Here is a 7,691-nt window from a genome sequence, read left to right as displayed (position 1 = left end):
TGGACAGCCTCTCCTTGACGTATGCCAATGCCTGCTGCAGGAAGACCACCTACCTGCTCGTCATGACCCGCCACTCACAGTTTGGCGGCTGTTAGCTCACCATAATTTTTTGCCTGCTAACTGCCCCCTTATGTATTTATGTTCTATGATGCCTTTTGAAGTTAAAATATCACAAGTTCTATCTTGTATTATCTACTTTCAAAGCCAGCTTCACTCTATTGTTAATTCGGTGCTATATTGTTTATTCGGTGCTATGCTTGTTATCTACAGGGAAAAAAATATCTTCACCGTACTTTGGCTTATTATCTACAAGGAAAAGTATCTACACTGTACAAATATTTATTCTGGAATGATATATAGCATAGAGAGAAAATGTAATTATTTTTTTCTTGTCTTCATATTGTAGCGATGAGCAGCACGTACAGTACATGGGCTAAACATGCTACATAGACGTCAGGAGCTTGTTTTGTCATCATCCGCCAACACAAGTAGTCTCGGTGACTGAAATGTTCTTTGATCGATGCCTCACATTATTTTCAATATACGAATCTTCGCATCAAGCCAGGATCTTTCAGTTCCTTGAGTACGACCTCCGATGTTAGAATCGCCGTAATATTGATGATGATTTACGGAAAAATGATGAAATTTGAGTTGGTTTAAATTAGAGTAAGCTGGCGAGTCATTGGAATGGATTACTGAGCCTTCAGCGACTTCTCTCTGAATGACTGGGTGAAGTGTTTCACGGTCTCTTCTTGGAACTTCGACGCTACAACAGACATTCCACTCCTGCGTCAGACTCTAACCAGACATTTTCTCTCCAAACCAGAACAAGTGTTTTCCTTGTTCTTGATGAGTACAACCTTTCTTGTTGTAGATCACAATATAAAGTGTACATTGCATACAAAAGATTCATAACACACAGATCGCAATATTAAGTGTAGATCACATACCAAAGATGATTCATGACAGGTAGTTAACAAGCCGAACTAGCACCGTTAATTCATGACAGGTAGTTAACAAGCCAAACCAGCACCGTTAATTCATGACAGGTAGTTAACAAGCCGAAGTAGCACCGTTAATTCATGACAGGTAGTTAACAAGCCAAACTAGCACCGTTAATTCATGACAGGTAGTTAACAAGCCAAAGTAGCACCGTTAATTCATGACAGGTAGTTAACAAGCCAAAGTAGCACCGTTAATTCATGACAGGTAGTTAACAAGCCAAAGTAGCACCGTTAATTCATGACAGGTAGTTAACAAGCCAAAGTAGCACCGTTAATTCATGACAGGTAGTTAACAAGCCAAAGTAGCACCGTTAATTCATGACAGGTAGTTAACAAGCCAAAGTAGCACCGTTAATTCATGACAGGTAGTTAACAAGCCAAACCAGCACCGTTAATTCATGACAGGTAGTTAACAAGCCAAACTAGCACCGTTAATTCATGACAGGTAGTTAACAAGCCGAAGTAGCAACGTTAATTCATGACAGGTAGTTAACAAGCCAAAGTAGCACCGTTAATTCATGACAGGTAGTTAACAAGCCAAAGTAGCACCGTTAATTCATGACAGGTAGTTAACAAGCCAAACCAGCACCGTTAATTCATGACAGGTAGTTAACAAGCCAAAGTAGCACCGTTAATTCATGACAGGTAGTTAACAAGCCAAACCAGCACCGTTAATTCATGACAGGTAGTTAACAAGCCAAACTAGCACCGTTAATTCATGACAGGTAGTTAACAAGCTAAACCAGCACCGTTAATTCATTTATGTCTGCTGTCACTCCCTTTGATACGCTGCCAGACCATAACCTGCTTGCCTTCATCAGGTCATTATCTGAATTATCAATTTATACTGTCAGGAGTAGTTTTGTATGGTGTTTTCTGTAGACTGGCGCAATAAATTAACAAACTCTCTCTCTCTCTCTCTCTCTCTCTCTCTCTCTCTCTCTGTACAAGATAATGAAGCCACGCACACATTACTCGTGTGTAGTGGCAGATAATTGGGTATTGTTGGGTCGTTGATGCAAACTATCATGATGGCAGTTGTACCCCGCCTGGCTGTGATGCGGTGCTTGTTGGGTGGTTAACGCTGTGACGGAGGGGCGCGTGGCCGTGGGTGTGAAGGCAAGTGCTGGGGAAGGAATGCTTCATCTGTGTCTACCAAGCCTGCACGCTGCCTGTCCAGGGGGTGGGAGGAAGGCAAGGAGGGAGGGAGGGGCAGGCTGGTGACTGAAGCAGAGAGGCGGGGTGGGTGCTGCGAGTCTGGCGAGGCAGAGGGAACCATCTTGTCACTCATGAACCTCGTAACACCTGAGCTCATCATTAGTATGACGAGTGTAATTGCTTATAAACCTTCAAATACCTGTGATAACTGATACGGCAGATGTAATTACTTAACCACAGTGTAAATTACATCTGTGGCGGCTAACCTGACAGGTGAAACCACTTAAAAGCTTCGTTAAACACATCCCCACTTCCCCTGACTAATACAGCACCACTCAACCACGTATATATCTTGCAATATCTCTGTGGTGACCAACATGACGGCTGTAATACCGACCATTGCCTACGCTGTTATGTTAACCTTGTAATGCAGCAGCTGGAACCACAACCAGTCTGAAATGCCTGTTGTGGCTAATGACAGACAGAACCACTTGGCAGCTTCGTTGTAGCCTTTGATTGGTCGGGAAATATTGCGAGTAAAACTACTTAACCCTTGTATAGCACACTTATTGACCTTGTAATAACCCTGTAGTGGCTGCCATGACAGGTACAACCACTTCACACCTCGTCTTGCCTCTGTAGCTAATACCACTAGTACTACTAATACCACTAAGATTTTGTAATACCCACTTATAACCCTTGTAAAACCTACTTATAAACTTTGAAACATCTCTGGAGTAACTCATGTGACAGGTAGACCCACTTTATCACTCAGAAACCTTGCAATACCAATGTGGTGACCAGTGCGCTGGGTTGGAGGAGCGGGAGGCGAGGCGCTGTGCACACGGCGGTGTCTGGGCGGGAAAAAGGTTTCATTATTGTCAGATGATGCGGTTAAAATTTCTGGAGATTTACTGCCACAATTTCTGGAGATTTAAAAAATTCTGACAGTTGAGATTTTCATTGTTAGTATTTATTACAAGAATGAAATATTCTTATTGTAATTTGAAGTTACGCAGTGCAGTATTTATCAATTATGCAACTCTTAAAGGGACGTTAAAAACAATTATATGTATTGTTTGCAAGTGTACTTACATCTATATTTTTATACGTAGAGGAATTGCTAGTAAGGATTATGAAATAAGAGCAAGGGTTGGAGACAGTAGATTAGGACGCCTAGCATACGCAGATGACACAGTGTTAGAATAGCAGAGGAGTACGGGAGGGAGTGCAACATTAGATACAGTGACAGGAAATGTTAGGTGACAATATAACAGCACAGGAGGAAGCCAGTGAGTGCTGGGAAGCATTGTGCTAGAAGTAGTAGATAAATGTATATAATTGATAGAGTGAGTATGAGGAGAAAAGTAAGGGAAAATAAATGAAGGGGAAGCCAGGAGGATGACAAGCATGATCGATTAACAAGTATGCAATTAACAGAAGCGTGTGGAAAGGAATGGCTTACTGTTTGTACAGATCACAAATTACTTACCATTACCGGGAGGGAGATCTCATGAAGTTAGAGAGATCACGAACATTACAAGCAGGTGGAGTTTAGGGCTCCCAAACAGTACAGCAGTAGAGGCAATCTGAGGTGAGATGTGATGAAGCACATTCAGGGACAGGGTTGAGAAAGGAAAACTTAATTTACTTAGGAAGATAGAAGGACTCGGCGAGGAGAGATGGCTTGAAAAGATATTTAGAGCAGAGGGAACCTCATCTTGGAAAAAAAAAAAAAAAAAAAGAAATGGAACAGTGGAAACGAAGAACACAAAGGAAGAACGGCAGAAGTTAGGCGACAGGATGGTGAGGAAGAAAATAGAGAATGGCAGGGTCAGATGGCAGTCAGGAATGCAGAGAAAGACCTGAGGCATGTAGGAGACTGGGGGAGTAGATTGTTAGTTAAAGCAAGGATAAGAACAGTAGAGGCTAAAGCCAGGAGAAGGGATGAGCAGGCTTGTCTTCTAATGCTACAGTTTAAGCCTGTATCTATTTTGTCTTTTCTTTTTTTCTTCTTTTTTCTTTATTCTTCTCACTTTGGATTGCTTTTGTCTTTTGTTCAGGCAAGAGTTTGGAGGATCAGGTAAACAACAAGGGATTCAAAGATTTAGCTGTCTTCTAATGCTACAGTTTAAGCCAGTATCCATTTTCTCATTTTCAGTTTGCTTTAATACTCTTCCTTCAACACAGCTGCCTTCTCACTCCCCTGTGACACCCCCCCCCCTCTCTCTCTCTCTTTTTATAACTCCCTTTCCTCTGCATTTATAAAAGCTGTATGACCACTGATGTTTGGTTCACTCGTCTCTTAATGGAAGACAGTGTTGTGTTAGGCATCAGAAGACTGTGTTATTAGTGTTGGTGTTCCTTTCCTCTTGAGACACCCTGTATAGACCTTGGTGGTGGTGTTCACCTGCAGAGGTGTCAGTGTTGGGACGGCAGCCAGTGGTGGTGCCCCAGCAAGCCTTACAAGCACAGCACACAAGCCACGGGGGAAGTGGTCAGGGATGAAACACTCGAGATTTACAGGCCAGAAAAGTGTTTGGTGAGAAGCAACATGCATTCACACAGGGAGGGTTAAGTGTGACCAACCTGCCTGTCCCTGGACCCCTTCCCTGCAACACAACACAGTCAGCAGCACCAGCAGCAGCGCAAGAATATATTTTGGAATTTCTTCCCAGTTCAAAGACTGGATGTGCCTGTGGAGCAAGTAAAGGTGTCTCAGTGATTGGTGATGAGGGAAAGGTGTACCAAGTGGCAGTCAAAGGGTTAGTGGCTGGCCAAACGTGCACGACTACACTCGCCCTTTGGACGCTGTGCATCTTTGTAACAGCCTTCAATGCTGCGCCACACTGCCGACTGAAATGCAAGCTGCCCAGAACTGGCCCCGGAGCACAAGAACACAAGGGTTGGCGCAGGAAGCCACCAGGCCAACACGTGCCAGTCCCTGTAGAGAGTGCCTGCCAGTTTCCACCCGTCATCCCCGTCCGTACATTTGTCTAATCTTTCAAACCTCCCTACTGACGCAGCACTAACAACCAGATTACTCAGTCACTTCCAGTCATCCACCACTATTTGAGAACCATTTCCTTCCTGTCTCTTTAAACATAACTTTTTTTCAAGCTTGAACCAATTATTTGTTGTATCCTGAGAATTTTTCTTATGTTACCCTTGCTATGGTCCCTGTACCACTTAAAGACCTCATCAGGTCCATCACATAGATGCACAAGAGTACATGCAGCAGAGTGCAGCAGAGTGAAAGTGCACAGCAGGGCACCCCAGGGCTCTGTGCTGGGTCCCCTGCTCTTCCTAATTGATATGAAAGACCCAACACGCATTCTTACACCACCACGCAAGACACTTGTGCTTGCCGAAGACTCCCCAGCGTCAGCACAACGGCTCAGGCACACCCAGTGCACACAAGAGAGCACCGACAGGCCGGCGGAGTGGTGAGGGATGCGGCCGCTCAGATCCAGCGAAGCAAGTGTGGGGCAATGCTTGTGGCTGCCACAACTTGGCGCAGCAAACACCAGACACAGGGAGCCGACACACCACCACTCAAAAAGGAAAAGAACGTGGCATGATGTTACACACACATTTATTGAAAGTCACACCTGCACTGCCAACAAAACAACTGCTGCGGCCACTGCTCCCTCACAGCACACCTGGGCATGGCCGCCACCGCCACCACCACCACACAAAACAATTGCTGGGGCCATTATTCCCTCACAGCACACACAGGCACGGTTGCCACCACTGCCGCCACTGCCACCACCACCATCACCACCACCACCATCACAGGCATGGGTGTGGTCCCACTCATGCATACAACACACCTCAAAAGTGGACCCTCATGTGCCTGGCAATATCAACCCCTTGTCTTGAAACACTTGCCACAAACATCACACTTGAACTCCCTCAAGCCAGTGTGTCTGAAGGTGTGTTTATTGAGATGAGAAATGGTAGGAAATCTTTTGCCACACTCATCACACTCATAATTCTTAACACCACTGTGTGTCAGGGTGTGTGTGGTGAGGGAAGACTTGTGGGTAAATTTCTTTCCACACTCGTCACACTCATAATTCTTAACACCACTGTGTGTCAGGGTGTGTGTGGTGAGGGAAGACTTGTGGGTAAATTTCTTCCCACACTCATCACACTCATAATTTGTAACACCACTGTGTGTCAGGGTGTGTGTGGTGAGGTAAGACTTAGTGGTAAATTTCTTTCCACACTTATCACACTGATAATTTCTAACACCACTGTGTGTCAGGGTGTGTCTGGTGAGGTTAGACTTTCTTGTAAATTTCTTGCTACACTCACCACACTCATAATTTCTAACACCACTGTGTGTCAGGGTGTGGTACTTAAGGCCTTGTCTGGATACAAAAGTTTTGTCACACTGCTGGCACTCAAACTTGCTCTCTCCTCTGTGGACAGAGCTGCCTGCCTCCAGGTGATTCTTGCCACCACACCTGCGTCTCCCCACACCTGAGGCAGACTGCTGCTGCTGCCACCGGCCACTCATGCTGCTGCCCGGCCTCACAACCTCCACCATAGCACCACTCCCGCCAGCACACGCCGCAGCCAAATCTGCAGGAAGTCAGACACAAGATTGGTTGGCAGTGAGCAGGGCGTGCCGCCTGGGCTCTGCCTGGCACCTGGAACAACAGTGACAGTCAGCACACACTGGGCCAAGCGCTGCCTAACACACTGTCCCCGCCTGCAACACACACACACACACACACACACACACACACACCCTGCTTCCTGCCCCTCCCATGCAACAACAGGCCAGGTCTGCACTCCCTCCATCACTCCCCCCAGTCCCCTGACCACCTTCCCTGACAAATTAAGTGCCACCCCAATGGGACAGTGGCCCCATTAGGTTAGGTTAGGTTTGGTCTGTTAACACCCAAGAGTGCCGTGGCGGGAGACCAGCATGACGCTCCGTCACCAGTGACCGCAGTGCATCACTGTGAACAGCGACAGGTATTGGTGTGTGTGTGTGTGTGTGTGTGTGTGTGTGTGTGTGTGTGTGTGTGTGTGTGTGTGTGTGTGTGTGTCAGTGAGGATGCAACATTTTGGCACATTTTGTCTTGATCTGACCATCATTTCCTTGCAAATCATCAGTGTCTGAGGGGGTTGAAGGAAGAGGGTAAAAAAAAAAAAAAAAATGATTTGCTACAAAAAATTGTTAGCAGATTGAGAACATACCAAAATCTAGCAGGAAAAATAATGAAATTATTTCAGCTGTTGTGAGCTGGGTAGTTTTCTTAATACTTACCAATGGTGAGAGAGAGAGAGAGAGAGAGAGAGAGAGAGAGAGAGAGAGAGAGAGAGAGAGAGAGAGAGAGAGAGAGAGAGAGAGAGAGAGAGAGAGAGAGAGAGAGAGAGAGAGAGAGAGAGAGAGAGAGAGAGAGAGAGAGAGAGAGAGAGAGAGAGAGAGAGAGAGAGAGAGAGAGAGAGAGAGAGAGAGAGAGAGAGAGAGACAGAGAGAGAGAGAGAGAGAGAGAGAGAGAGAGAGAGAGA

General features: G+C 45.7%; 1 long non-coding RNA gene across 1 annotated transcript; it reads right to left on the bottom strand.

Annotated features, from left to right (window-relative positions):
• Positions 1-1,617: 1,617 nt before the first annotated feature.
• LOC135095978 (uncharacterized) lies at positions 1,618-7,687 on the bottom strand. The gene is made up of 3 exons (XR_010264550.1): positions 5,504-7,687; positions 3,655-3,751; positions 1,618-3,016 (listed from the first exon to the last, which is right to left on the bottom strand). It is a non-coding gene; the product is annotated as an uncharacterized LOC135095978 (long non-coding RNA).
• Between the last annotated feature and the right edge of the window lie 4 nt (positions 7,688-7,691).

This window comes from Scylla paramamosain, unplaced genomic scaffold, assembly GCF_035594125.1.
Source record: "Scylla paramamosain isolate STU-SP2022 unplaced genomic scaffold, ASM3559412v1 Contig2, whole genome shotgun sequence".
Taxonomy (NCBI): domain Eukaryota; kingdom Metazoa; phylum Arthropoda; class Malacostraca; order Decapoda; family Portunidae; genus Scylla; species Scylla paramamosain.
The sequence above is the reverse complement of the archived record's forward strand: the minus strand, read 5'-3'. Positions and strand labels throughout refer to the sequence as shown.